Genomic DNA, 23,804 nt, shown 5'->3' with positions numbered 1-23,804 from the left:
AGTATCATATTTAGTGAGACTCTCCCCCAGATTCCACATGCCTTGCGTGGCATTTAGGATTAGTGCAGGAGCTCCAGCAGGCAATATTTCTGCTGTGTGATCCAGGAACAGCCTGCAGGGGAGTGCATGAGCGCTCCTGCACTAGTCCTGCACGAACTAAGCCCATGTATGCAAATCACCCCCATTTGCAGGAGAAATAAATGCAAATGAGGTGAATTTGCGATCTAGGAAACTTGAAACCAGCCGTGCAGGGCTTGTGTAATCTGCAGAAATGTACTTGGTTAATAACCAAGTACATGTCTGCAAAATCCAAAACGGAGCCATGACAGCAACAAATAAAGGCTGCATATCAGTCAAGAAGCATGCCAATGGCCAAGTATAAGGCCACTGGCATTGCAAACAGCCTAAAAATTTTAAAATCAACTTTTATTTATTTTTTTTGCCGATCCCGGCTGTTTAAGCGTAGGGCAGCAGAGCACAAATGCGGCATCGAGGGGAAAATAATAAAATAAACCTAAAATAAGCATTTTAATTAAATCACTATTCTGCCATGAAAGTCAATGACAGGCAGACAACAACAAGGCCAGTGAGTAGTGGTTGCTAAGGGAAGAGGCACATTGTGAGACATGTAACTATGCATTAGCAGGCAATCCTATGCAAATGAGGGAAATGATAGTGAATCTCAGTTTTCCCCAGCATGCTAGTCAGGCCCCAACAGTGTAAGAGTAGGGATAGCTTAGTGCAAGCCTAGGAGTTTAGCTGACATCATTGGGAGGGGGGGTTGTCAGCATTCTGTAAGAGGATTGGAGCCCTGTGGCTCAGGTTTGCTTCTAGCTAAGCAAGGGTGTGTGTCTGAGTCTGCCCAGCACTCTTTATATTGACTAAGTGGGTGCGTGCTCCGCACACCGGTTCTAAAGGTATAAAAAAAAAGTTAAACCAGGAAATAGCAGCTCTGTGCACATCTGAGCACTCTGTTTGCGAGATGCACCCCCGGGCTAAAACAGAAAGGCAATGGGAAGGGAAAACAGTAGTAGGAAGGTAATCTAGGAGAACTAGCATAGCTGGCAGGTGAAATGTATCAGAATCAGGCAATTACACAAGCAGCAGACCAGCCCATCCAAGAACACTACTTTAAACTATGCAAACACCTTCCCCTCTGGGTTTTCCCACACTCTACTCCACCGGTGGATTCAAGCGGGAAACTTTTAACAAACAAAACAACAAAATAATAGGGGCTGCAATAGCTATCATATAACAACTTGTGGAAGAGGCTGAGGGTGGTGATGATGTGAATGCTGTCAACCAACCCACAGAGAGGAGATGTAGAAGAGTGTACAGACCCGGTGTAACCTACCAGGGGCTACATGAGTTGGAGATAGTGGAGCACTATAGGGTGGACAGGGACCTCCTACAGCTAATTGTTGAGCTGTGCTGGCCACACCTGACATACAAAACTAACAGAGGGGAACCCATCCTAGTGGATATGAAGGTATGTGTAAGCCTAAGAATACTAGCTACCAGTACCTTCCAAAGGCCAAATGGGGATAAGATGGGGATCTCACAGGCATCAGCATCTAGGGTACTCCACCAGTTCCTGGATGCCATGTCAGCACATGTCAGTGAGCACATATATTTCCCCAACACCCGTGAGGCGTTGGCCAGCAATATGCAACTGTTCCACCAAATAGCAGAGTACCCTGACATAGTGGATGCTATAGACTGCATGCACATATGCATCAAAGCACCACCCAGTGAGTGGGTTAGGGTCTACATCAATCACAAGGGCTTCCCCTCCATCAGTTGCTAGGTCATGTGCAATGCCCAGGGCATAATAATAAATGTGTGTGCTGGCTGCCCTGGAAGCTATCATGATTCCCACATCTGGCATCTGACACAGCTGTACCAGAGATTTGCCAATGGGGAAATCCCTCACGGTCTCCTAGTGGGGGATGCTGAATATGCACTGGAGCCGTGGCTGATGACACCCATCAGAAATGCACACACACCAGAACACGAACTCTTTAATGAGGCAGACGCACAGACCAGAATTATAGTAGAGCATGGGTTCGGGATGCTCAAGTCATGGTTCCGATGCCTGGACACATCCGGTGGAGCCTTGCAGTACTCACCAGCTACATGTACCCACATTGTCATCGTATGTGCCATGCTACACAATATGATCCTGTGGAAACAGCTGCAGCAGGAACAGCATGGGGCAGGGACACACAGCCCCCCACCGTTGCCAAGACCTGCACAAGCACAGTGTGACTCAGAGGAGGAACAACCTGAGCCTGTGCCAGTAGGCAGAAGGAGGCTTGCCCAGTATGCCCTGGCCTTGGCAAAGAGGCAAGAAATAGCAGATACACTGACCCAGGAGGGACCCAGGGAATAACACCTCTCTCTGACTCTCACATACAGTAAAAGGGATGCCAAACATGACACTACCTGTGCTCAACCATGTGTAGGGAGTGTGCTATGTGCATCCGACATAGGCAGCCCTGCAGCACCGCCCTCAATACTGAGACACCCACAAGGAAAGTGATTCACACATGCCAGTCAGGGGGGTTCACATACCTAACAACAGTCACAGCCAGCAGGACAGGTGTAGACAAACACAAACAAAGGCTGTGCTATGGCCTCTGAAAGATGCTTATGGGTAACCCCCCCCCAGGCCTATACAGACACACTACAGCAGGTCAGGCAGTGGGATGTTAGTTCTGAAGGGTAGGAAGTCAGAAACTAATATGTAGGTAAATCAAAGCTAAGATCTGTAGTACACTAGTATCCCTCTAGTCAGCATGATAGGTTAGAATACAGAATGAAATGGAGTACCTGACATACCAGTACAGTCATAGCAAATGTATACAAGTGTCAGGTGTGCCCCCCATCCTATGTAAAAATGTAGTAACAGTCAGGTGTGCCCCCAAATCCTGTTTAAAAATGTAGAAGTAGTCAGGTATGTCCCCCATCCTAAGTAGAAATGTAGTAACAGTCAGGTGTGCCCTCCCAATCCTGTGTAGAAATGTAGAAATAGTCAGGTGTGCCCCCCCATCCTACATAGAAATGTAGTAACAGTCAGGTGTGCCCCCCACAATCCTGTGTAGATAAGTAGAAATAGTCAGGTGTGCCCCCCCAGTCCTGTGTAGGAATGCAGAAATAGTCAGGTGTGCTCCCCCAACCCTACTTAATTATGTAGTGATGGTCTGGTGTGCCCCCCTCCAATGTGATGTACACATGTCATAACAGTCATGTGTGCCCCCCCACAATCCTATGTAGACATGTAGTAACATGTATGTGTAGGCCTAATACCAGTGGAGCACAGATGCACAGAGGTGGCCAAGGTACCAGGATAGGTTGTAGCATCTGCACAATATGCAGGTATGTGTGTGTTAGGTTGGTGTGTGTCCCATATCGTGTGAGAGGGGTCGGTATGTACATGTTGAAGTAAGCCTGGTGGCCATTGCCCATTACCGCTGATGACAGGGACAAGTCCTCACAACTGCAGTGCCATACACAATACCCATCAGTATAACACAAGCTAGCAGTAAGCCATTGCAAATGTATGGTGGTAATATGTGTCACCATCTGAAAGACTGACATGGCATGGCTGTTTGTCTACATATACAAGCAGTACACAGGGGAAAGTACCGCAGACATACAGTATATATTGTGTCACCGTGAAATGGACACACCCTTGGAAATGTGCATACAGGTATGCATCAAATTATTTGGTCCTGTAGTAGGGATACTGGTGTTGTCTGCCCAAACACTCGCAGATCACAAAGGAGGTAGAACTGATGTATTGGGAAACAGCTAATGTACCTACATATGCAAGCATAACTGGAATGCCCAATGCATGTGTCAGATGCAAGTAGTGTCCATAGCACACACACAGCTCATGCAAACACCACCAACAGGCACCTCTCTGGTCATATGCCTGCTGTGGGGAATGGGTACAGTAAGACCCCATCTGTATATGGCAATTGCAGAAGACTGCAGCATGCAGTGCAGGTGTCCCAAGCAGGTGTGTCACTAGTGGTAGGTAGCACCCTGCCAGCATCCACACCACATGAACACCAATCACACCTACCCTGTCACCCCAGGGGTATATACTGTATGGTGGTCTGGGACTGTAGGACTGAGAGAATGCAATGACTTGCCACATCTGGCATGCAGCAACACTCCTCCTAATTCCCCACAAGTGTCTGCCAAATGCCTGTGTCTCACACGTACTGCCAATGCATGTTATGTCACGGACACCCAAATAACAAGATAACACACTCCAAATAAGCTTTATTCAAGGCCATGTGGACAAACCACAGTAACATGTCCACCATGCCCCACTGTATGAACTGTGGACCAACACTAACACACACCAGGGATGGGGTGATACCCTTAGGGAATGTATCAGGGAATGTATGCATAATGTACGGAGGAGGTTAGAATAACAGATGGAGGGTGGGAGCATAGGCAGCATGAAATGTGCTGGGTCTGACACCAAGCTGTGTGAACACACTATCCATGGCTGCAAACAAATACATGGGTGGCTACACACCTGCCCGTACACCACAATAGGGTAAATGTCCTGACCCATGGCCCCTGCTCTTGGCTGACCTGTGCGAATCTGTACAGCTATGAGGCATTGCCACAGCAGGATAAGCCCATACTATCATGCTGATGGGTGTACAAGTATGGGATCATCTGCCAGTACTATATCAAGGTGCTGAACCAGATACACAAACCCGGCACCAAGTGTCTGCAGCTCCCCCTCCAGAATGGCATAACTTACCATGAATACCTAGGTGTCTGCCCACAATACCGCACACAGCTGCAGTCACCCTTGTCCCCCAAGACATCACTGTGAGCAACAATGTCTACCTGACAGTACATGAGGACAGAAAACATCACTGTGTATAACAGTACACATCTGAATATCTCTGCTAACAGCAGTACCATGCAGCTGAAGCAGCACAGACACAATCACCTACAGTACACACTATCCCCTGCACAGTTTGTCCCCATATTGCCAATGATCGATGGATACCCTGCAGAAACAGTATGCTGCCTGCAGGTGTACAACACAAAGGTCTGCGCTGCAGTACAAAATACCTGGACTCGATCCACACATTCAATACAGACAGGCATACTGGGCATGCTCACACACTTAAACAAATGAAGGCCATGTCTGCAAACACCAGTGGACCAGACATATCCTGCAGTCGCAGATGTTAGTGCAGACACTCCTTAGTATGTACCACTCATGCTTTGCACACACAGTGGATAGGAATACAGACATATATCAAAGGACAACACGCTATAATAAGCCAAAGGTAGACATACATAGATGTGTGGAAGAGGGTGACTGTGACAAGGAGCCATCCAGGCCTGTCCCACCCAGCACACAGCCAAAAGACCACAAACACATGAGGTTCAGATGTCACTCAGTGTAGATACTAGTCACCGGTATCTGTCAGCATTACAGGCTATGTGATAAAAGTGCTAGCTGTGCAACATGACTGTACAAGGAAGTAGTCATCTAGCAGCTATACACATATACCTGTGAAATATGACCATGTGTGTGCCCGCATGTGGTGTGTCAACCTCTAGACGAATGGGTTATGACCCATGTACACACAGTGCCCTCCCCATAGCCCTACTATGACAAGCCTGCTGAAGTCATCCACTGTGAAATACACCTTTGGGAGAGTTGTAGCGCAGTAATCTCAGTGGCACATCCTATAACTGCATACTGCTGTATTGTGATAAACTAGTTAGGTAGGAGCTCCAATCCCAGTCATGGCAACTGTGTGTGTGTGTGTGTGTGTGTGTGTGTGTGTGTGTGTGTGTGTGTGTGTGTGTGTGTGTGTGTGTCTGTCTGTGTGTGTGTGTGTGTGTGTGTGTGTGTCTGTCTGTGTAGAGAGCAATGCTTTTTAGCATAGTCACACTCCCTACAATTCAAATGCTCTACTTTGGTAAGGCTGCTGATGTCATCCACCTAGAAATACATCTCTGGGTAGTTTGTAGCCCAGTAATCTCTGTAGCGCATCCATAACTGCATACTGCTGTAGTATGATAAAATAGTTAGGTAGGAGTTCTAATCCCAGACTTGGCAAGTGTGCCTGTGTGTGTCTGTCCCTGTCCCTGTCTGTCTAGAGAGCGATTCCTTTTAGGCTACTCACGCTACCTACAATTCGAATGCCCTACTTTGTCAAGGCTGCTGATGTCATCCACCTAAAAATACACCTCTGGGAAGGTTGTAGTCCAGTAATCTCTGTAGTGCATCCCATAACTGCATACTGATGTAGTGTGATAAAATATTTAGGTTGGATTTCTAATCCCAGACATGGCAAGTGTGCGTGTGTGTGTGTGTGTGTGTGTGTGTGTGTGTGTGTGTGTGTGTGTGTGTGTGTGTGTGTGTGTGTGTGCTATCAATGTAGGTGCAGGGTCAACCTGCTGTCCATTAACAGTTCCCGCCACATGAGGCCAGGACTGGCACATCTGATGAAAACAATCTGTGTACACAACATGGGCCAGACACCCCAGGTACAGTTCCACATGTCACTGTGCATGCATGTGGGAAGTATGCACATTCCAGACATTGTCCATATCATGGACTAAGGAGCACATACATGGCAAGCAATGCACAGCATAGGCCACATGCAATAGTCACCCAAGTGACTGAATGGTGAATACAATACCCACCTGTATGAGTGACTCCAGACACTACACCCCTGAGCCACATTGCAGACCATTGTCATGTGGACTGATGCCAAGATATACCCATCACCTAGCCTTGTATAGTTGTCTGGCACCGTCAACCACAACACACCAGTGAAGCAGTGCACCCATGCATGTCAGTAATGGCACCCGTGTCTGTGTCTGTGGTGTATGATGCGTATGACCACATTCACAATCACTACAACCCCCACTGGCATACTGACTCATGCTGTCTGATGTCAGACACCTCCACATACCCTTTGCACATGTAACCTCCATATGACCCCTGTGGTGCATGTGATACCTGCACAGTACTGTGTTGTGGCAATCCCACTAGTGATGAGTTGTATTCCTGGCCCTGCCAAGTGTGTCAATGTGTGTGCTTCCCTGTGAGAGTTTGGCTGTGTTGATGCTGACACCTGTTCATGCAGACATCCATGTGTACTGCACCTACCACATAGCTACAATATTCCTGTTGCAGATGTCAATCACCATCACATATATGCTTCCCAACATGTAACGTATGTGGTGCATCCAATGACTGCATGGACATGTGATAGCACTACATAGTCGTCAGGGGGTTGATACCCTGTGCTGTTAGGTGTGTGCCACACACATTCTAAAGTTTTACTCTCCCACCCCTCCCTGGCTTTTCTGTGCCTCTGTCTGCCTCTCTCACTCCCTCTCTGGTGGATGTGAAGACTTACACCTGCATTGCTTAGGCAGCAGTATGTATATTTTAATTGATGTTCAGGATCAGCTGATGGCCTCTGCACAAATTGCAGCCCTCCTCTAGCTGATTGCATGTGGAACAGCTGTGGTAACATTCCCATAGCCAATTGCATGGAAAAACACACCAATATCTAGGAACATCATGTTGGTGTTCAGCCTTTCATTCACTGTGAGTAGGAACTCGATCTGTTGTTTGGCAAACAGCATCTCAGATGGATTGGGGATTTATCTGTAACAACATACACTGTGGAAACAGGCCAACACAGAGGAGGGGGTTGTGCCTGACCTGACTACAGACTGTAAGTGCTACTATACTGCATTTGGAGTAATGTTGGCTTAACAGTGTGTGTGTGTATTTGGCTGTCCTACATATTTTCACAGCTGCCATGTCAGTGCTATGTTTATGAGGGAACACCCATCTGTAGGGTCATCTGCAGACTGGCCAGTGTGTGGTGCCTTTTGTTTCAGGTGTTACCCACAGAGCACCTATCTGTCAACTGCAGAAGGTAGTGTGAGGATTGCAGTCTGTAGATGGTGACAGCCGTGAGAGTTACTGACTTCTTAATCCTCATAGGACATATGTTGCAACAAACACTGTTACAACAGTAAATGTATGAGGTTATCACAGCAACATGTCAATATTGGCCCTGTGTATGTGCCTCCAGCCACAACCCTGACAACCTTTGTACATATGTCATGCAGTAAGGGGTGCATATGTGCTGTACACCAGAATTAGTGACATCATATCTGATAACAAGCCAGTGAGATATCAGACTGCTACACGTGTTATGTATAGTAGGGGTTATATTTGATGACATAACCTGGACATTCTGTGGTTGTGTGTACAGTACTGAGGTCTGTGTACTTATGGTGATTGTCGGCAGTGTGTGCATTGTTAATGTATTGTTAATATGTACCTTGGCCTGTGTACAGACTGTGGTAGATGACATTGCTCTTGGTCCTGTTCTATCTGATGGTACATGCTGCTCCACTGTATGTTACCCTGTCAGTTGGCATATTTTAGGGCCATACACGCACATGTCTCATAACACAGACAGGTATTGGAACAGACTGTGTAGGGGCCCAGTATATGCAGGGTTAGTGTGTGAGGGCCACACATGAGGTTGGTGTTGAACAGATAGTCCATATATTGTAATAATACGGTAGCATACCATATGTGGCTGTGGCTGTGGTCACATTGGTTGTGGTTATGCACTTTCACACAGGTGTATGTTTCTCTGTGCTGTGGCATGCCTGTAGAGCCTGCTATATATGCAGGTACATGTGCATTCCCCCATAGGAAATGCAGGCCAGTATTGAGCCGGTCTGCCTGTAGCCTGCACAGTGCTTTGTTACATGCCTAGCAGCTTAGTGTACTTACCCAGTGAGATGTAATGTCCAGATACTTGCCAGATGTATTGCTGCTGGGCCACCATAACAGTCATGTATGTCAGACAGATCAGTGGGATGCTGTACAGATATTTGTCAATATCTAGTGGGTAGTATGTGGCCATGGCACCTCTGTACCAGTGGTTATTATGTGGCAGGACAAGCAGGGATGTGTGAATGCATAACCTATGTGGCACATGTTTACCAGTAGTTACAAGTTATACCCATCTACATGACTGTTAACATCCACATTATCAGGACTGGTCCACATGTCTTGCACTAAGGGGTTATGTGTACACTTCTGGACTGTCCAGATTGTGTCAGACTGTCCACATATCTTGGCCATTATCTCTGCTGTATTAAACAGGAGCATTATGTGCTAGCAGTGGTACTGTACTATGACGTCCCTAGGATGTCTGTCAGTAGCCAATGGCGCACATGTTGAAAGCTGATGTGACCTCCCACACACACCATGTCTGTGAGGACACTCCATATTACAGTAGCCATAGTCTACAAATATACCAGCTATACATACCTGACTTTCCCTTGCACTATGATGTTGGGACTGTAGCGGCTGAGGTAGGGCTACACTCCATGTTAAGGACATATGGTGAAGATATATGTATATATAATTATCCAGATACCTACATACACACACACATATACATATCGACATACATAGATGGATATGTATATGTACATAGCTATTCAAATAAACACCCAGATATATACATATACAGAGCAATATATGTCTACACATATACAGATAGAGATACATATGCAACTATACATATGGATATCTACATGCATATTGACAGGAGTAGGTATATCAGAATAGATATGCTTGCACATATAGTTATTGATATCTGCATATATAACAACATAACTAGGCATATCGGTACACATAGGATGTGCATACATAAATGTCTATACATATATATATATATATCTATATATATATATATATATATATATATATATACATATATATATATATATATCTATATATACATATATACATATAAATATATCTATATATACATATATCTATATATACATATATGTATATGGGAGTGCTACAGAATCTTGAAAGCCCAATGTCCTGAAGACCGTCAGGGGTGAGCTGCCTTAAGGTATATGGATGTACGTTACCATACAATCCACCTTGGTTAAATGCAGGCCTACTGCTACCTGCCATACAGGCTGTTCTGCTTGTTAGTGTACTTGTGATGGTGTCAGTTGTGCCTTGTTATGTAACAGTTACATCCCATTGTGTCAACTGAGGTCTTTACCCCTTAGGGATTTTTTACAGAGTGTAGACAGAGGTTGCTTTACATCTGCATTACTTACTGTTGATTGTTTGGTATCCTGTGGCCCAGTCTGTCTTTACTATTGTACTACTTGAAGGCCTTGGCCTGGACAGCAACATTAGTTAACTTTTCCAGACTACAGTATTAGTATAACTGTTTCACAGTTGCATTACTCAAGTTTATATGGATGTCCCCATCTAAACAGCTATACCTCATGGCATATACAACTGTAATAGTACACAAATAAAGCTTTCCCATTTATGCAAACCTGTGTGTGGTATTATATCCTTTGAGATCTCTGTGGATATATGTTGCAGGTAATGCTTATCATTTGTATGGGTGGCTCATACAGTCTCCAGTTGGTAAGGTGGTAACTGTAGTAATAGTGGCTGTTCCATATTGTGTGCACCTACTACATATGTATCTTACTATACATATCTCTGCATGTTTATGTGTAGCTGCATATGTATCTATATATATATATATATATATATATATATGTGTATGTGTAAATATATATATATATATATATATATATATATATATCTGTATATGCATATATGTGTCTGTCTATATGTATCCTAGGGATGCCCAAGTCGTGCCAGGTCCTGGTTATGGGATCTGCAATCCTTGGTGGTGTATTGCAGCGTGGAAGTGTTTAGCTGTGGGGGGGTATACCTATTCGTACAAGACGTATATTGTTTGGGCCTCTCAGCCCCATTAACGGTGCATGTGGACATATATGTTTTTGTTATTTTCCCATTGTTATCTACAGATGCATGTCCGTATTTACCTATATATATGTATGTATACATACATATATATATATATATATATATATATATATATATATATATATATATAATTTAAATCACCCAGGTAGCCGCTAGAAAACAAATGAAGCAAGTGTAAATATATCCAGCAGGAATGGAGCCGAGAACAAAGTTCAATGTATGACAGACTCCTGTCCATGCCACTTCCAGGTGGGGCGAGCCCCATCCCCTGATGTGGTTCCGCCCGAAGGTAGTGCAGGACGAAGGACAGGGATGTCCCGGGTTGAGACTCAGACATGCTGGTGCCCAGTGCCACAGCCAGCTGTGGTGGGACAGGTGAGTCCGCTGGGACCGGCCTTCCCAAACATGTTATAGTGTTTAGATTTCATCATCATATGTGGGTTAGTAATAGTCAACACATTCCAGGGTTAGGTATAACAGCATGCATAGATATTCCCATTAACCCAGACACCAGATACGGAACAGTTGCATATCAGATAGAACACATGCATATGTGGGACCACAGTGGTAATAAGAACAGCATGCAAGGACATTGATGGCACCATGCCACCAATGTTGGAATAATTCATTATAGCACATGGATGCGAATAATTAAAATATTTATTAAACAATTGGACATTATCAGAACATAGGTGTCATTACATACCAGTTGGGGTGGGTATGTTGTTTATTGTTGGAGATATGGCGAGGGCATAGAAGGATATCAATTAACAACTAGTATATTCCTGCAGTCCACATTACTTTCCTAGTCATTGCTGTTATCTGTACCTTACAAATCTTACTACACTACCCTATAGCCTTAGTTTGGACAGTGATATAGCTGTTGTCATCATTATACATGAACTGGTTTTGCCTGCAGTATGCACCTCTTACCTGGTATACCTGTGGAGGGAATGTTTGTTAACACTAACTAACTGTTTCTTTACATACTCCCAGATTACGGGTTGATGTTGTGCACATAGCTATCCAACTCTTTCTGCACAGACTCTGGCTATGTGTTGATCACATGCAGGTGTGCCGGAACATATCTAGAACATTGCACTATTTAACCTTTAGTAACCTGACGCACATATACATGCTTTCCTACACAGTTATATTATGTAGCACAGTGTGGGTGCCAGTGATCAGTGATACGTTATTATTCAGGGAAACTGTAACACTCACAATTCCCTACAATACCAGAGTGAACAGTACCAGTACAGGTTATAATGGTCTTTATTTCTCAGCACAGTGTTTGTATCTGATGTACCTGTGGGAGCAATGTTTGTTAGCACTACCTGACTGTTGCCACACAAACTTCCAGATTACACATTAGTATTATGCACATACATCTCACTCTGTTACTGTACACACTCTGGTCACAGCTTAACAATATGGAAGTGTAGATAGGACATACTTGGCTTATTACTCTCCTAACAGTTTCAGGGGTTGCCACAGTGACAGATTTGTTCTCATAGATGTTTGACAATCACTTGTATTCCCTGTTTGCTGGCTAAACATCAGGGATCATCCCACAGATTTACCAGGGGGACAGGCAGCAGATATGGGCCCATATACTGGACATTCTGGCCTCATCTGTACAGTAGTGGGGTAAGATTTTGTATGCAGCCTACTTCCACTCACAGGATTCAGACCATGGCTGTGTCTGCTACAATTTAAACACTGTCCATCACAGTTGTGTCTGCTATATAGATATTGCTGTATATCTCCTATCTGCTTTCTGTCTTATTAATCCCCTGTGCTTTTACATTCTGACCTTGTATTACAACACTCTTATACAGATTTCCTAGACAATTATATTTTGTAGGTCAGTGTGGGTGACAGTGATGTGTAATACCTCATTATTCAGAGCAACTGCTTCAGTCACACTGCCATACAATACCAATGTAAATAGTACCAGTACTGGGTACCATTCTTGTATTTCTGGGCACAGTGTTGGTATCTGACAGACCTGTGAGAGGAATGTTTATTAGCACTACCTGAATTTTCCCACACATGGTACCAGATTCCACATTACTATTATGCACATACATCTCACTCTGTTACTGTACACTCTCTGACCACAGTTTGACAAGTTGGGATGTAAATGGGACATACATGGCTTCTTAGTCTCATAATGCATTGGGGAATTGCTAGTGTGCCAGCTTTGTTCTCATAGCTGTGTGTCAATCAGTTGTATTTTCTGTTTGCTGCCTATATGTCTGGGACCATCCCACTGATTTCCCAGGGGGACAGGTTGATAGGCAACAGATATGGGCCACTTTACTGGACATTCTGGTCATATCTGTACAGTTGTGGGGTATGATTCTGTATGCAGAGTACTACTACTGGCAGGATTTGAACCATGGCTGTGTGAGCTAAAAAAAAACAACAGTTCACATCTCAGTTGCATATACTATTCGGGTTTTGTTGTCTGCATTGTCCCTGTTTTCTGTCTATGTGTCTCTCAGTTATACTAAATGGTCTCTGGGGATTACACCTGTCGTATACAGGCATTCCTACACATTCAATTTATGGTGCATAGTGTGGGTAATAGTGCTTAATACAACAGTACTACTACATGATAGCAAATCTACATTACGATATGATACCAGAGTATACACATGCAGTCCAGCAGTTAGACCTTTATTGTCAGGCTATTACACTTTTATTTCCATACAAACAATATGAGACTCTTCCTGCCATATTCTCTAGTGTATGCAGTACTTGTCTTGCACAATACAGGTTTATACAGGCAATTAATTTACTACTACTTTTAGTTTTATTTCCTATGACAGTAAATGCGTGAGTATTACTGACCTGCCTCATGTCGCAACCTTGCCAGGCGACTGACATGGGCCTCCTGGTTCACGGCCCACTCCATTGCAGCTGTGGGGGATATAAGAGGGATATTTAGCCATACATATCCATGATATACCTGAGCTGGGAATTATTGCATACATTGTGGGGAGATACACATAACTGGAACATCCCCTGCTGCTCTAGCCTCTTGGATCCACTGCTCCAAGAGGTCCCCCTTATGCTGCTTCAGGTCTGCATAGTGATGCCTGACCTGCTCACCAGTTTGGGGTATGCCAGTGGCACTAGTGATGTCACGGGTGGGATGGTCCCAGGCCTCTGCCTTATATTGGGAGCCCTGGTACTGGCCCTGCAGCAGTCTCTGATCATGGTCTTTGACAAGGAGTCCTGCCATGACTCTGGACTTCTGGATGCACCAGCGCTGCACTCGAAAGCACAAACCTTCTTGCATTCCTGACATGGTGCTTGCAAGAGGAAGCTACAACCATTTATGGGATGTACTCTCACCTCTTGGTTTTAAGTAGGGCCGATTTCCCACACTTTTCATGATTGGCCGGTTTTGAAAAGGCTAGGCTATGGGCAAATCTGCTTACCTAGGGCTGGCATTGTTTAAAGGGGTATAACACTGGGCACAGTGAGTTAGATGGCCTACACATTGCTTACACCTTCTAAGCTGGCCTGTGAAATGCTTAGCATTGCTTACATTAGACTTTGCATTATAATTCCTTTTTGGTATTGATTCATTACACCTTATATGTATGCCTGGTATCCATGATTCAGGTGTACATACACTGTATGGGGTCCTTGTGTTTTATTGGAGACTTCAACACTCTATTATAATTACACCTGACTTCTGGGCTTACTGCTGTACTCCAGTCATCTTTATGTTATGTAGTGGGTTATGGTACATATGTCTGTATACTGATTCCTTTCACAGGTTCAGTTTGGTTTTACTATAGTGAAGACTGGTCTGCTGATACCTTATTCTTCTGTACTTCTGCCATGGCTTGGTGTTTAATTACTGTGACTATGGTGTATAGGGACCTGGGTTCGAGACCTGCATGGCTGTTTATTTAGTTGATGGGCAGAACAAGGTCTGTTGGATACAGAGTGATTAAGGCACTTTTGAGCATTCGTAAGTGGGTTTGAGTGGGTTTGTGCGACGTTAAGCACTGCTAACCTCCGGTTACATCTGCTTACAGAGAGTTAGCTTCAGAATTGCTTAACCTGTGTGTGCATTGCTTACCCCCATGCAAACAGGCTTAAGTGCACTTAATAGTGCTTAAATATGCTTACTACTGCTTATTGGTGCTTAAACCTGCTTACTAGTGCTTTATTCATTATGATACTAACATCTCACATGTGCATTTACTGCAGTACTCCACGCCATACATATATGCTGTTTATTGGGTTATGCAACATAAATATTAGTCATAACATGCTTTGCCATGGAAAATGGAATGTGCTGCAGTGGGACTCGAACTGGGAATGCCTGCTCGTAAGGCGAATCCTCTGCCCACTACACTATTGCTATGCTGCTTCATTTGCATATATCTTCCTTGTTATTTTCTTCAGTCATTTAAGCTGCATTAACCATAGCTAAGTGATGGGCACACCCACACACCTACAGTTAGCTTTAATCAGATTAAAAAACAAAAAGAAAGAGTTTGTTCATTTTATTTCTGTATTTCTACACAAGGGGGACTGTTGGTGGGGATATGCAGACACCAATGAGCAGTGTCGCTAATTTCTTACCTGTTTCTGCTGTTCTTCATTGCAGGGGGGGCGTGTATATTCTGAGAACTCTGCTCTCAGACACACCTCCTGCACTCTTACATGCTCAGTGTAAGGTTAGGAGCTCAGGCAGCGCGCCCCATTACTATGCATGGCACGCTGCCGTCCTGCTCCTAAATGGCCGCCTTCATGCAAGACTAAGCTAGTCCTGCATGGAGGAATAGTAAATCCGGGGGTCTGTGTTTTCTTTTAATATTGCCCACGTATGGAATTAAAATCCTGACCTTCAGTTTATTTGTTAAGGACCTGTTGCCATAAGAAAGTAGCTCAGTGTCTGTCATCTTGGTGTTAAATATCCAATCATTTCACTTGTTTTGTAGTAGATGGGTTACACATGTCACCCCAGTATGTTCAGGTAATGAACAGGAACCATTTTATCCCCATAGAAATATTGTGACCAAACTGGAAAGACTGAGTTGAATTTAACCTTTCTACATACAAGATTAAACAAGAAGGGGTCATTTTAAAACATTTCTTTGCATGGGAATATAGTTTTTTGTACCATAACTTAGACTTGGTAAATGTCCCATGGCTGTCCTTTCATTTCTGCATAGCCAGTGAAACAGGTAGCGGTATATATGAAGCTGATTAAAAGCAAGAATAACATAAAAATATCCATAATTTGAACTTTTACAGGTAAAACTTGCGAGATATAAATCACAATTCAGCTCTGACAGAGACATTATAGAACCCTGTCTGTCAGGCACTACAGCCATAAGATGTTCCCACCATGGGGAGTCCGGGGGTCTGTAATTCCCTTATGAGGCTGTCCATACTTGTAAATGGAATCAAGCAGGCTGTGGGTTATAGATGACAGGGAGAATGGCATTTGCTGTTTTTTTTTTTTTTAATTTGACCTTGGTAATTGCAGAGTTTGTGAACTTTCATACCTTCAGCAAAAAAAGAGAACACTGTCAGGGTAAGGTATCACCTCTCAACAAAGCACAAATCCAAAATCAAAAGAGGTTGATACTCCACAACAAACGAAGCAAACCAGATGAATGAAAAAACAAGTCCTTTATTCAAATAAGTAAGCGCTTTCACGTTGCTTGGAACGCTTCATCAGACTTCAACAAACCATAAAAATTTGAATCAACTTATATATAAGTAAAGCACCAATGAAAATCACATTAGCAAGTCACATGTGAGTTACATCATTTCCTTTCCATAAAAATTACATAAAATAAAATATATAAATATATATATCCTAAAAATCTCATACTAATAAATGAATAGTAGAATTGAAATGTTAAAACATACAAAAACATATATTAGATAGTGAAATATGTTTAATGTTTCAAAGATTTATCTAATAAAAATGATCTCAATGAAAATTTATATATTTTATTTTATGTAATTTTTTTTTTTTGTGCTTTGTGAGATGAGAAAGCTGGAGGACAATCTCAGCAAAATTAAGAATGCCCAGTGGCAAAAAAGACATATGGAGGCATGCATTAATTTTAAAGTTGTTCCTAGAGGTCTTTGCTTGTTAAAAATGCCTACTTTTGGCTCTGCCTATCCTGAACTTTTGTCTAAGTGGCAGCAACTTAATTTAGATACGAGCTATGCCTACATGAGATTACTTATTGAACAATATACCTTAATAGAGTTGGAACTTCAGCAAGAAGCTATAGCTCTAGAAGAAAAATTTATGTAAAAGTTATGATGTAACTCACATGTGACTTGCTAATGTGATTTTCATTGGTGCTTTACTTATATATAAGTTTATTCAAATTTTTATGGTTTGTTGAAGTCTGATGAAGCGTTCCAAGCAACGTGAAAGCACTTACTTATTCGAATAAAGGACTTGTTTTTTCATTCATCTGGTTTGCTTCATTTGTTGTGGAGTATCAACCTCTTTTAATTTTGGATTTGTGCTTTGTTGGGAGGTGATACCTTACCCTGACAGTGTTCTCTTTTTTTGCTGAACTTTGCTATTTTTGTTCACTGAAGGGACATGACAGAAGAAACCAGCAATGTGTTACTTGAATCCAGATTTTTGGGTCTTACAGAAATCTTCACAGAAGGTATTAATCCACTTTTAAAACTGTCTTATGCTGAATTAGCAAAAGCAGCCTCTACACACAGAGATATTGATTGGCATGTAGATGTTTTACAAACAATGAGAAAGCTGGAGGACAATCTCAGCAAAATTAAAAATGCCCAGTGGCAAAAAAAGACATATGGAGGCATGCATTAATTTTAAAGTTGTTCCTAGAGGTCTTCGCTTGTTAAAAATGCCTACTTTTGGCTTTGCCTATCCTGAACTTTTGTCTAAGTGGCAGCAACTTAATTTAGATACGAGCTATGCCTACATGAGATTACTTATTGAACAATATACCTTAATAGAGTTGGAACTTCAGCAAGAAGCTATAGCTCTAGAAGAAAAATTGACAGCAGCCCTTACTAACACACAGAAAGAAGATTTTCTTTCTGACATAGCAACTACAATGCAAGCATTAGATAATAAGTTACTATTGGCAAAAAAGAAGAAATTAGAAAGAGACTGTATGGATTTCTCGAGGGGGAACGTCTTCTCCTGGCCGAGAGAATCCACCAGGACAACATATGCTGTGACGCGCACTAACATTGAAATGCCTTTCTCTGAGCATAACACTTCATCTGCTTCTACTACTTCCATGCCTGCTTCCTCTTCTCAGGTAGAAGCAGCAGTCAGTGAACAACGCTCCAGTGTGAATACAGTACACTCTGATGCTTTAAATACAACGACCATGTCAGCACCTGTAGTGAGAAGAAAAACTCCTATATCAGCAAGTGGAACTGTTTTAGCTGAATCTAATGACACTTCTCTTCGTTTTCCACTCCCTTTTCGACAGGAGATGAGGCGCAATTGGAGTCCACAAACCACCAGGAAAAGGAAGATATCAGAAGGCCAGTTAGAATTTCAGAAAAAAACTTTCAAAACTGTAACCAGGACTTGATTATTAATCTTTCCAGCCACATGCTTATGGACAATGAAAGAAAGATTTTGAACAAAGGTTTGTCCTTCATTCCCTCTCAGGGGACTGATGTAAGTGATTTGATTGTTGACATAAAATGTTTTGTTAGAAATATTGCACTTGGTTTACAGTTTGGCAACAATGTTTTTAATACTGATGTTTTGTCTTTTAAAAAACCTTCTACGTATATGCCTGCTATACATCCTTTATTGGAAAGCTTTAAAAGAGCTTGCAGTGATGATTTGTTGAAGTTTTTTGAATCTGACAATACAAAACTTGATTTTTACAATATTACCAAGGAAGAAAAGTTAGCCCTTCATGAATTAAAGAACAATACTAGTATAGTCATTCGACAAGCTGATAAAGGGGGAGCTACAGTGCTTCTAGATACCAGCTACTACCATGATACTATGTTAGAAATGCTTTCAGACACTACTACTTATAAGAGACAGAGCATGTCAGATTTAGATAAATTAATAAAAACAGTACATGCAGATTTATATGACATGTTGATGTGTGGGATTATTGATGAAGAACTGTATAAATATTTTTTGATAGAGAAACCTGTGATACCAGTAATTAGAGGTTTACCTAAGGTACATAAACCTCCACTTAGACCAATAGTATCTGGCAGAGGCTGGTTAACTGAGACAATATCTATTTTTCTAGAAAAAAATTTGAGACCAGTTGTGGAATCTACCAGATCCATATTACGAGATATGAAACAGTTTTTGGAAACACTGGCACCTTTCAATGAGAACAATATTCTAGAAACTACAGATTATATGGTAACACTAGATGTTGTCTCTCTTTTCACCTGCATACCTAATGATGTAGGGATAGATTTCTTAAGGTTATATTTGTTAAATAAAGGACTTAGCAATAATCATGTTATTAAACTCACAATGTTGTTAGAAATGGTTCTTTGTCACAATTTTTTTACCTTTAACAATGAATACTTCCTTCAAATTAAAGGAGTAGCTATGGGCACATCTTGTGCAAACTCTTATGCTAACCTTGTGTTAGCATATTGGGAGAATACGTATGTTTTAGAACATTTGGCTTACTGCACTTCTATAAAATATTATAAACGTTTTGTGGATGACCTTTTTTTTTAATTTGGGGAGGCACATTAGAGCTCCAGAAAGAGTTTGTTCTATATATTAATGGAACCACCACATTTCTTAGGTTGACTGAAATGTATTCACAAGATACAATTAATTTTTTAGATGTGACACTAAAGAAAAAAGACAATACTCTAGAAACAGAAGTATTTAGGAAGGTATGTAGGAAGAATGCTATTCTTCATAGAAGTAGCATGCACTCCCCCCCCCCATATACATAAAAACATTGTGAGTAATCAGGTGAAACGTTTTTCTAACATAACTAGTGATGATTTGGTTTTTTTTGATGCATTAAAAACTATAGAAAGTGACTTTAGACACAGAGGCTATTGCAACAGAGATATGCACTCATTGGATACTATTGAACGTACACATCTAGGACATCCTTTTATTAAAAAACAAGGCAGTATAGAAGATAAACCTATAGTGAGGAATAATGATAAGAGGAGACTAGTGATACCCTTTACTAATAATAACACTTCTATTGTCAATATTATTAAGAGACATTGGAATATCTTACAGTTAGATGATGGTATAAAAGACTTAGTGGGTGAAAAACCATGCTTTAGCTATAAGAATACTAAATCTTTAAAACGTATGCTTTGTTATGAGAGAGTGCCTAGAAATAAGATCTCCTCTGAGAGGAAGGGTACATTTGCATGTCGCTCTTGCAACCAGTGTATATATATATAATGAAATCTAATGTTTTTATAAATCCAGATACTGGTGTTAAATATGAATGAATACGCTGATTGTAAGTCAAGAAATGTGATTTATTTAGCATCCTGCATAAAATGTTATTGTTTCTATATAGGAAAGACCAATAGAACTTTAAGAGAAAGGATACGAGAGCATTTGTATGCTATACATAGAGAGAATGAAGGGAATGCCCTAGCCAAGCATGTATTAAAAAATGACACTACACATGCTTTTAGATTTTTAGTAATAGGACAGTTAACAGAGACAGAAAGACTTGGTAATATTGGCAATAAGACAGAAAAAGCTGAGGCAAAGTGGATAATTAAGCTATCTGCGAATAAAGGACATGGTCTTAATGATAAATTTTCATTGAGACCATTTTTATTAGATAAACCTTTGAAACATTAAACATATTTCACTATCTAATATATGTTTTTGTATGTTTTAACATTTCAATTCTACTATTCATTTATTAGTATGAAATTTTTAGGATATATATATATATATATATATATATATATATATTTATATATTTTATTTTATGTAATTTTTATGGAAAGGAAATGATGTAACTCACATGTGACTTGCTAATGTGATTTTCATTGGTGCTTTACTTATATATAAGTTGATTCAAATTTTTATGGTTTGTTGAAGTCTGATGAAGCGTTCCAAGCAACGTGAAAGCGCTTACTTATTCGAATAAAGGACTTGTTTTTTCATTCATCTGGTTTGCTTCATTTGTTGTGGAGTATCAACCTCTTTTGATTTTGAACTTTCATACCTTAATGAATAACTGGGAATGGAAAAAATGATCTTTGGTACTGCTTGCGTCAATGAAATGTGATCAGAACCTCAGCATATAAAAAATTTCAAACAACTTCTTGTTGAAATATTTTTCCCTTGTGGGAGACTATGGTCTGAATTGTTATTTTCAGAGTGGATAAGATTCCAACAACAGAGACTGAGTAATACTGTGCCTTCGGCATACCACTATGAGGGAAAGACAGGATAGACCTTTTGACATTTGTTCGTAGGATAATGCCTGAAAAAAAATCAAGATAAAAATATAGCTTTTAAGAATCTATGTATTAAATTTCACTCTTCCCTGTATTTTTATGATAAAAAATATTTTGGGGGAAAGGCATTGGCCTAACTGTATATAAAATCTTATGTTTATAATGTATGCTAAGGGAATGGAGTATCCTTGATGCATACATTCTGGGAGTTATACCCTAAGTTTCTGTAGAAAAAAAAAATAGGCTTTTTCTTCATTGTCAGAAGGGAATAGAGTATTTATGATGGGTAGAGGCTTTTTTCTTCCTATACAATTAGGTACCCCAATATAATTGGCTATTGTTAAATTCTGGTTAAGCCTGTTAGGTACAGCAGTATGAACATATATTGGTTCCCACTGAAAAAAACTAGATTTCTTAACTGGAAGTGATTATATAGATGGCCGAGTAGATATGGAATAAGGCTATTCTGACAAGATTCCACAACAGAAGCACAAGGGACATGGACAGCAATGGTGGACTATATTGTTACGTTGTTTGAAAGACAACTACCATTTGGACAGAAGTCATGGTGTGCCATATACATAAAATTTGAACATCAATGTCAGATGTGTGTTTTTGCCCATTAAAATGTATTTTAATGACCTTCAGGTTCCAGAATTATATAGCCAGCAAAGGGAGGATGATTACTGGCATGTATTATTTTAGTTAGAATTAAAAAAACAAAATACTCCCAATGTACACAGAACTTAGCTTTGATAAAAAAATAAAAGAAAAAGTAAGCGCTTTCGCAGACATACACTGTTGCTTCATCAGACTAAAATTTTAAAATGCATCGGATGTTTAAATAGGAATGAATAGAACCAATTTGTTCCAATTAATTAATCAATCAAGCAATAAAATTAGTAGATGCAATTCAAGTAAAACACACACACACACACTTAATTTTAGATTATATACAACTTACAAAAATATATATGAAACTTGGAAAAATATATATAAAAAAACACACATATATATGTAGATAGATGCTTCTATCTAAAACTAATGTTTGAGCCTTTTTAGTTTCAAAAAGGGTTTCACAGAAAAAGCACCATTTAGTCCTGGAAATTTTTCAGCATCCAACAACAAAATCCATTTCTGTTCCAATGCTTCAACTTTTATTTCTATGTCGCCCCCTCATGGGCTAACATTCAATGATTGAATAACAAAAACTTTAAAAATATGTGTTTTGTCAGTGGCCATAACATGGTTTGCTAAGGCATTACTCAACTTTTGATTGCAAATGTCTCTATTATATTCTAATATTCTGTCTTTTAATAATCGATTCGGTTTACCTACATAAAAAACATGACATTGCTGACAAAATGCAAAGTAAACTATATTTAATATATGACAGTCTGCATAGTATTTAGCTTTTATGGTAAATTTTCTAATGGGATGTATATATACATAGCTGGAATAAATATATTGGCAGGCAGAACAGTTTCTGCAAGGGAAAGTTCCTATTCGAGTAGATGCATATATTCTTCTAGCATGGTTACTATGTTTATTACACAGATGCTGTTTAAGGGACATATTATTTCTAAAAGAGAATGAAGTTACTTTATCAATTTTGTTTCTCAGCTCAGAACTGATATGTAAAATATGCCAATTTCTTTTGATAACATCACAATATTCGTTAATGTCACTGGAGAACTGAAAAATAACCTTAGGGTAATTATTCAAATGTGCATCTGCCCCTTGAATTTCACATTAATTTACAGCCATATCTTTATAAAATGGTTTACATCTATTGTTCCTAAATCTCCATGCTTCAGTTATAGTGGTGTTTATTTCTTTTTCAGAGTGACCCGTCTGCAAAAAATCCTGTTTAAGCGTAACTAGGGTATTGTGTGCCTCTGAGTCACATAGTTGTGCAGTCTAAGTGTCCTATAGACTTGTCCTTTAAGCACATTACGTGTTATATGCCTAGGATGCATACTATTTCTATGTAGTAATGTATTCTTTCTTGTTGTTTTTTTGTAAATACTACTATGGACCTGATTCAAATCGGATTTAGTCAGGAATATATCTAAAAAATCTATTTCAGTTGTGGAGCATTTATAACTAAATTTAAAAAAATTAGTACTCCTGTTCATGTAGGCAATCAATTCCTCAAGTTCCATATTATTTCCTTTCCAAAACATAAAGACATCATCAACAAAACAGACATACCATGCAATATGGTCACTTAAACAATTGCTTGGAGCTAAGATGGTTGTCTGTTCCCATTGGGTCAAAGTTAAGTTGGCGTAGCTATTGGCACAAGCTGTGCCCATACCTACACCAATCTTTTGTAGAAAATAGTCTCCTTCAAAAAGAAATACATTATTTTCAAGAATGACGTCCAGTAAACTACATATAAGTTTTACATCATCATTTGTAAGGCATCTTTGCCCATTAAGAAAATCTCTAACCATCTCAATGCCCC

This window comes from Protopterus annectens, chromosome 2.part1 (genome assembly GCF_019279795.1).
Source record: "Protopterus annectens isolate FY-2018-M chromosome 2.part1, PAN1.0, whole genome shotgun sequence".
NCBI classification, from domain to species: domain Eukaryota; kingdom Metazoa; phylum Chordata; order Ceratodontiformes; family Protopteridae; genus Protopterus; species Protopterus annectens.
This window is presented reverse-complemented; position numbering follows the sequence as displayed.